Raw genomic sequence first — 9,319 nt, 5'->3', positions numbered from 1 at the left:
AGTTCTGCATATCAACATCCCTCCATCCCTTCTTTTGGTGAGAGAAAAATCCACCCTCCCCAAATCTGCAAAGGCTCTGCATAGCACACATGCTTCCACTTTTGTCGTCTCCTCACAGACGGCATGATCCATTTCCTGTTGACTTGGTTTGTCTCACGCATGCGCCATTAGATCTTATGACTAACGCATGCCACCTTCTGAAGAGAACCTAAATAACCTACCTGTAATTCTAGTTCTTTTGTAATAGACCCAAATCTGGTTTCTCTTCCTGGTCTAGTTAAGGCAAATGCTATGGAGGTAATTTTTCTATCCCCTTCCCTAAGGATGTGAGGGTCAGGTTAGCGACCCACCGCTGCACTGCACTTCTGCTTCAGAAGCAAAAGAAAGACAATAGCCAAAGGGTTACTGGAGAAGCAAAATAAATAGTTTTCACTTATTACAGCTTTTGTGGTCCAGTTCTCCAAGGTGCATAAAACCAGCACATTGAGATAGGGCAAATGAGTCTAAGTGTTATATCGTGGCTTTCTTGTCTCATAGTACACCCCGGAGAATACCTGAAACCCTGTGTAAGCCAACACCAAGGTTAAAAATACCTCTCTGTCCTCTGGCTGGGGGAGAGAGTAGGCTTCACCTTGTAGAGGGACAGTAAAGGCCATAGCCACACTTGCTTGACTAGGACATTCTCTTGCTGGAGACCTGCCCAAATACAAGTACAGCCCACCAAACAATTTCTCCCAGAAGCATGGTTCCTTCTTGAACTGTCAGCATGACTTCAGAAATGTTGGGAAGGGCTTTCTTCTAGCAAAGACTACCTCCTCTCCCTTAATAGCCAGAGAGTCAGCCACCTGAAATTCTTTTCCTTTTTTCCTTTAAAAAAAAAAAAAAGAGTCTTGCTATATTGCCCAGGGTGGTCTTGAACTCCTGCTTTCAAGTGATCTTCCCGCCTAGTCCTCCCAAAGTCCTGGGATTACAGATGTGAGCCACCCCACTTGGCCAGCCACCTGAAATTCTATCAGGGACAGATTCCTTTAGCTGAAGTCATGTTCAAATGTAATCCTCCCAAGAATGGTCACATTATCCATCAATGTATGAAACAAAACAACTTGTGGCTATTGAAAAAGTCATGTGTCCACATAGTAAAACAAAATTCAAATAGTACAAAAGGGTGTATAGCTCGGCACAGTGACTCATGCCTGTAATCCCAGCACTTTGGGAGGCTGAGGCAGGAGGGTCACTTGAAGCTAGGAGTTCAAGACCAGGGCAAAAAGCAAGACTGCTGACTCTACAAAAAGCAAAAATTAGCTCAGCATGGTGGCACGTGCCTATGGTCCCAGCTACTCAGGAGGCTCAAGTGACCTATGACTCCACCACTGTACTCCAGCCTGTACCGTGGAGTTAGACCCTCTCTCTAAAGAAAAAAAAAAAAAAAAGAGTATACATTAAAATTAGTCTTCTTCCTCCCCAGTACCCTCAGTACCCCAGTTATTCCCCGTCTCTCCACCCCCCATGTCCCAGCAATCATACTCAGCAGCCTTATCTGGGCTTCCTGAAATATTCTGTACATTTTCAGGCATATGTATAATATATGCCCCTTTAGAGCCCTCCCTCTTTTTGCCTCCTTGCTTTTGCTCCAAGGGTAACTTAGCACTTGGAGAGGGATTTCATCCTTCTCAGCAGCTGCCCTGTGTTCCACGGTCACCACAACACAGGGCAGAAGCTGACCTGGCTCAAGGATGATTGAGAGGCTCAATATTTCCTTCAACAGACAAACAAAAAAATGCCAAGGTCACCTTAAGGTGGCTTGCTTTAGTAAGACATAAGCTCATAAAACAGTATTTATTCAATGAAACATGGTAAAATATTTTGGGAGTAAGTTAAGTTTTGCCATGAGAAGTGCTTATAAACTTTGAGAGCGAGGTAGATCTTCACATATCCAGCCTTCTTCTACCTGAATGTGTTACTGCTACTCTTGCTTTTGTCCCTTATGGGTTTAGGGTGCAGGTAGAGACCAGGCAGAGCAGTTGTGAAAGTAGAAGGGGTTGGACCTTGCCCAGAATGAGGGGTGAGATCAGGGTAGGGGTGTAAGTTAAAAATAAAAACAGACAAATCCATTTCCCAAGAGAACACAGGGGAGTTTCCTGTAGAAGCCTGAAGCATTCTGATTTCTATATAAAACATTTCATGTCTGTGACTTACTTGATTCTAAGGTTAGAATTAAGTAGATTCCATCCATATAATGAATAAGTAAGTAGGTTTTGTGTTTCGTGAGATTAAGATAAATGTGGTCTAATTGAGCAGTACCAGTTTCATACATGTTTGATACTTTATATATCTTGTATAATTATCATTTATGTCACTCAGCTTTTCCGTGTGACACTTTCTCCATTTATAAGATACACTTAGAATTCTGTCAGTTTAGAAATTTTTACCTGAATCTCAAACTTTTAGATCTAACTTCCAGGTTACAAAAACATCAAAGAATAGAGAAAAAGCTAAATAACATCACTAAGAAGCCATTAGACACATCCAGGAGGCCTGGCATTTGGAAGGTCAACTGATGCCATGTCCACAGAAAGAGACTGTTAGAGATTGAGAGACTATAGGGACATTAAAAAACAGATGCAATGTATCGTCTTGTATTGGATCTTAGTTTAGACAAACCAAGTATAAAGACATTTTTAGGACAATTTGGAAAATTTGAGTTTTAATTAGGAATTATATATTAAATAATATAATTATTTTATTTAATTTTCCCCCAGAAAATCCTTATGCAGAAAGGATTATAATCATACCATTTGGCTAAATGTAAATGTGTTATTTTGACTCTAAAAAAAGTTTTATTTGCAAAAGATGTACCCTGAAGTTAAAAAAACGGTGTTTTTCCTCCCTTTGAACTTTGAGTTCTTAAAATAAAGGTTAACAGACCAGGATAAACATGGCTGTGCTACATTTTCATTTTTGTGCTGGTTGCTCAGAAGCAAGTGTCATTATTAACAACTGGGATGGGGTGTGTGGAGAGGAAATTACAGCTAATCAAAATGTTTGCAGCCATACATGGCTGTCATTCTTGAGTTACCTCTTTGTGGGTATTGAGTTCTTGTATTAAGTTTTGCACCATCAGCAGGGCAGGACATGTGTTATGTAAAGCCAGGTTCTTGCATCACAGTATTCAAGCCCTCTTACCCAGATCCTATCACATTCAGCTGCAGATGTAGCAAGAAGTTCCAAAGAAAGAAAAAAAAAAAAAAAAAAAAAAAAAGCATGTCCCCGAACTACAACCTGCACTCTGGGTCTCAGTATATTATGAATTAAACAGAACAATAAAGACTCCCTGTTGGGTGGGAAGGCAGAGGTAAGTCACTTGGGGCTTCAGGGCCCTCCAAGCATAGAAACCTCAGAATCATGTCTGAGTCTCTCCTTTCTTTCTTTTTTTTTTTTTTTTAAGACGGAGTCTCGCTCTGTCGCCTCTCGCTCTGTCGCCCAGGCTGGAGTGCAGTGGCCGGATCTCAGCTCACTGCAAGCTCCGCCTCCCGGGTTTAGGCCATTCTCCTGCCTCAGCCTCCCGAGTACCTGGGACTACAGGCGCCTGCCACGTCGCCCTGCTAGTGTTTTTTTTGTATTTTTTGGTAGAGACGGGGTTTCACCGTGTTAGCCGGAATGGTCTCGATCTCCTGACCTCGTGATCCGCCCGTCTCGGCCTCCCAAAGTGCTGGGATTACAGGCTTGAGCCACCGCGCCCGGCCCTGAGTCTCTCCTAAGAAGTCCTTTCTCAGGAGGAACCAGTGAGAAGAACCAACTATTAAGTGGGCGCTCCAGCTTCCTGGGCTGGAAGATTTGGACTAGACCTTGAGGTTCCTATAGAGACAGCTGCCCTCAGTGGCCCCCAACCTGAGCCTGGACCTGAGAGTCAGGAACAGCTCCCATGAGAACTGCCTCTTTAAGCTCATTCCTGTCTGTCCTAATATCCCTCAAGCCAAGGCCCCAGGGATCCCTGCTGGATTCTGGCTGATTCAGAAGGCCGTGTCCTACACATCCTTCCAAGTGGCTGCTCTACTGAGTGGGCTGGGAGGAGGTGCAGCCTGCTGGGCAGTGAGCATTGACTGAGTATTCTGATAGCGCTGGGGAGCTCTCTGAGCAGGCACCACATGCCCATCTCTCCATTAGCAGTAGGCTATGGATTAGGAGTGGTAGAAAGGATATCTTTAAATAGATTTCTTTGTTTGTTTGTTTGCTTTGAGGCCTAGTGATTGAGGTCACTCTGGGAAAAGCTTCAGGAAGCTCTGGTCAGAAACTTTGGGTTTTACATTTCACAACCATTATCCTTCCACTGGGGGAAATAAAAGGTTAGTTGGGGGATAGGGGGTAGAGAAATGAGGACCAGAAGTTCCCAGCCGAGGAAAATCAGAATATGAAACATTATTGAAATACATATTAATATTTCATATGTCTTAGTCATGGCTGGGAGGGTTCGGCCTAGTTGGCAAACTCAGCTTTATCAGGGAATCCTTGGTATCTGCTGCTGAAATGCAACTCAGATCCTTGTCACCTTTGAGCCTGTCCTTCACAGACAAAAGACATGAGTTTGGAATGTGTTTCTGCACTGTGGAAGGGGGAATAGACTTATTCAACATCTTGGCTTTAAGTCCTAGCTCTGGTACTTGTTAATCTTGGTGTTTTAAATAAGTCTCTTGGCAGGCATCGTGGCTTATGCTTGTAATCCCTGCACTTTAGGAGGCCAAGGTGGGAGATTTCTTGAGCCCAGGAGTTGGAGACCAGCCTGGGCAATTTAGTGAGACCATTTCTACAAAAAAATTTAAAACTAGTTTGGTGTGGTGGTGCATACCTGTAGTCCTAGCTACTCGAGAGGATAGCTTGAGTCCAGAAGGTCAAGGTTGCAGTGAGCTATGATCACACCACTGCACTCCAGCCTGGGTGACAAAACAAACAAACAGAAAAAAACAACAAAAACAAGTTTCTTGGCCTCCCTGGGGCTCAGCAACTAACAGATAACTGAGATAACTGTGGTGAGATACAGGCTCGGGAAACTGTACATGGTGAGCAGATCTGGGGCTTGTGAGAGAAGACAGAAGAGAATTGAGTGAAGCTCCTTCCAGGCCCAAAACAAAAAATTATAAATTTGGAGGCTGGGCATGGTGGCACACACCTGTAGTCCTAGCTACCTGGGAGGCTGAGGCAGGAGGATCGCTTGTGCTCAGTAGTTTGAGATTGCAGAGAGCTGTGATCACACCACTGCATTCAGCCTGGGTGACAGAGCAAGATCGTCTCCAGTATACATACATAGATATATACACAAATATATAATTTGGCTGTAGTTTTATTTTTAAAATATATTTTAAATGATGGAACTTCCTATACTAGCATATAATTTATAATTTCTTTGTGATTCATTTTTTGAAAGTGTTAAACATTTGCAAGTCGCCCTTTATTCTTCTTTCACCAGTGTAGTATTAATCACCCAGTGATTACCCAGAGATAATGCTTAGGGCTCCTTCCTGATGCCCCAGGCTAGGGGATAGACAGGGTAGGGGATAGGGTGGGGATGGGGTGTGGGCAGGTAGTTTTGCCTCCAAACCTTACGTCACTGTTTACAAGTTCATTCCAACCTGCCTCATCATGTAAATCCCCATAAAAATGGCATCTCCCTATAGTGACTGTCCATCAAATCATGACTTTGTCACCTTCTGCTCCTGTGTTCCGGGTATCTCATTGTTTTACCTCCCTCTCTCTGCTCCCTTTTTCCCTGGGTTTTGCTGATGGAACGTGGTCAAGTGCTGCCACCTACTGGTCAATCTGTATATTACTAAAGAGCTGTGGTTTGGAAAAGGTTAAGGCCCAAGGTGCCTGTAATACAAATGACTGGATTGCTGCTTTTCACATAATTTTGTTAGCAACCTATCAGGCAAAGAAAGAGTTCACAACTGACCTTTCAGGGAAAAACGAATTTTGACACAGTTGTTTAATGAATGTTAAAACTTTTATGTTGAAATAGTTTTAGATTTACAGAAAAGTTGCACAAATGGTACAAGAAGTTCTGCTTGGCCTTTGCTCAGTGTTCCCTAATATTAACATTCCTAAGAGTAACTGCAGGACAATAATTGAAAGCAGGAATTGGACATTTGTACAAAACTGTTAACTACTCCACTGACATAATTTTAAGTTTGCCAGCTTTCTCACTAATGCTCTTTTTCTTATCCAGGATCCAATGATTCATTATCTTCTATTATATTTAGTTGTCTTGTCTCCTGGACTCCTCTAATCTGTGACGGCTCCTCCATCTTTCTTGACCTTCATACTTTTTTTTTTTTGAGACAGGGTCACCTAGGCTGGAGTGCAGTGGCACGATCATCAGGGCTCACTGCAGCCTCGACCTCCTGGGCTCAGGAGCTCCTCCCACCTCAGCCTCGTGAGTAGCTGGGACCACAGGTGCAGGCCACCACACCTGGTGATATGGTTTGGCTCTGTGTCCCCACCCAAATCTCATCTCAAATTGTAATCCCCATAATCCCCATGTCTTGAGAGAGGGATTGGGTGGGAGGTGATTGGATCACAGGGGTGGTCTCCCCGATGCTGTTCTCGGTATGGTGAGTGAGTTCTTACAAGATCTGATGGTTTTCTAAGGCAGTTTTCCCTTGCTGGCTCTCCCCTGCCTGCTGCCATGTAAGATGTGTTTGCTTGCCGTTCTGCCACTGTTTTAAGTTTCCTGAGGCCTCCCTAGCACTGGGGGAACTCTGAGTCAATTAAACCTCCTTTGTTTATAAATTACTCAGTCTCGGGTACTATCTTTATAGCAGTGTGTGAATGGACTAATACACCCGGCTAATATATATGTATAATATATATAATATAATATATAATATATAAAGTATATATTATATATAATATATAAAACCCTGTCCCCACTATATATAATATATAATATTATTATGTATAATATAATATAAATAGTGGAGACAGGGTTTTTTTTTACATTGCCCAGGCTGGTCTTGAACTTCTGGGCTCAAGCCATCTGCCTGCCTCGGCCTCTCAAAGTGCTGGGATTACAGGATTACAGGCGTGAGCCACTGCACCCGACGACCTTCACATTTTGAAGAGTAATGGTCAGTTTTCTTGGAAAATGTCTCTCAGTTTTTCCACTATTTTCTCATGATTAGTTGAGGTAATCTGTCCTTGGGGAGAATACTACCATGTTCTTAGTGCATCATATGAGGGGATGCATGATGTTGATACATCTTATTTATTCGTAGTGTTGCTAACTTTTATCTCTTGGTTAAGCGGGGGACTGTCAAGTTCCTCCTGTTTAAAGTTGCTATTTTTCCTTTGTAATTAATAAGTATTGCAGGAAAATGCTTTGAGATTATGCAAACATCCTATTTCTTACCATGCTTTACCTATTGACTTTAGAATTCCTGGATGGTTCTTGCCTGCAGCAATAATTAATGTGGTATTTGTTTGCATAGCTGTGATTACCTATTTTCATCTCTCCTACATTTTAAAACAGGAATTCTACTATAAGGAAGAGCTGGCCCTTTCCCCCATTTATTTATCTATTCAATTATATATTTAGCTCAGTATGGACTCATGCATATTTTATTCCGTGGACTATAATCCAATACTATCATTATTTATTTTGTTGTTCAAATTATCCAAGTTTAGGCTTTGGGAGCTCTTTCTTTTTCTTTTTCTTTTTTTTGGAGACAGAGTCTTGCTCAGTCGCCCAGGCTGGAGTGCGGTGGCACGATCTCGGCTCACTGCAAGTTCCGCCTCCCGGATTCTGGCCATTCTCCTGCCTCAGCCTCCCGAGTAGCTGGGACTACAGGCACCCGCCACTACGCCCGGCTAGTTTTTTGTATTTTTAGTAGAGACGGGGTTTCACCGTGTTAGCCAGGATGGTCTCGATCTCCTGACCTCGTGATCCACCCGTCTCGGCCTCCCAAAGTGCTGGGATTACAGGCGTGAGCCACCGCGCCCGGCCGTGGGAGCTCTTTCAAGCTAGCTTCTGTGCCCTTTGACATGCCCCATAATTTTTAAAAAGCAGCTTTCTGGAGGTATAATTGACAAATACAAATTGTGCTAATTTACACTGTATAACTTAATATATATGTGTGTGTGTATATATATGTGTGTGTATATATATATATCAGCTTTCTCAGGAACCTCACAGACCACATCATGTTATTCTCAATATGTGAACTCAGAAAAGGGCATGTGAAATCGCCTTCCCTGAGCACAATTACTCAGTTACTACCCAATTATCAGAAGTATCCAACCCAGGACCTCAGGACCTTGGCATTTTGCCCTGTGGAGAAATAGACTTGGCATGACAAAAGTAGCAATTATGAAGAAGTTACAAAGGTTTTAAAAAAAGAGTGGGTGTGGTGGCTCATGCCTGTAATCTCAGCACTTCGGGAGGCCAAGGTAGGTGAATCACTTGTGGTTAGGAGTTAGAGGCCAGCCTGGCCAATATAGCGAACCCCCGTCTCTACTAAAAATACAAAAATTAGCTGAGCGTGGTGGTGCACGCCTGTAATCCCAGCTACTCAGGAGGCTGAGGCAGGAGAATTGCTTGAGCCCAGGAGGCGGAGCTTGCAGTGAGCTGAGATTGTGCCACTGCACTCCAGCCTGGGGTGACAGAATGAGGCTCTGTTTAAAAAAAAAAAAAATCTTTAAGTTCTGAAACTTTCTGAACCACTAGCATGTATGGCTGCTGGCTTCCTTGCTGAGAGGGCATGTGAACATCAGCTTGGTGCTTTCATCCTTGGGCAGAGAGGAATGACAGAGAAGGAACTCTGAAAAGCATCTCCTCTACAAAGGTGATGAGAACACTGGCAAAAATGGTCAAAATCAACTTTTTCAGAACTCTGGAAATTATCCAAAGGCTTGCAACAATTGGAGGAATGTTTAAGAAAAACAGCCTGAATCTCAGTAAGAACAGCCAGGTTTGTGACATTTTAACTTGGGCTATTCCTACAACCTCTGATATGGTAATACAGGAGTTACCAAGAAATTATTTGTCAGTTAGAGCAGGTAAAAGAGTTCTCAGTGGAATTTTCCTGAATAAAAAGCATCCCCCTAACCACTTCTTCACTAGCAGAAAGCATCCTGAAAAATCAAGCTGCAAGCATAGATATGCAAGCTAGACGCCTGCACATGTAAATGACAGTGGGTGTAACTGGAAGCCAGGTACATTCAATATGGTGATTCCCGCTCCCTTTCCTTGTCACCATATGTGTCAGTTTCATGGCACCAGCCAGGTAAAGCCATGTGTGCAGGTGTCATGGCAACAGCCAGGTAGAAGTCA

Source organism: Trachypithecus francoisi, unplaced genomic scaffold (assembly GCF_009764315.1).
Source record: "Trachypithecus francoisi isolate TF-2019V2 unplaced genomic scaffold, Tfra_2.0 Lachesis_group3, whole genome shotgun sequence".
NCBI lineage: Eukaryota > Metazoa > Chordata > Mammalia > Primates > Cercopithecidae > Trachypithecus > Trachypithecus francoisi.
This window is presented reverse-complemented; position numbering follows the sequence as displayed.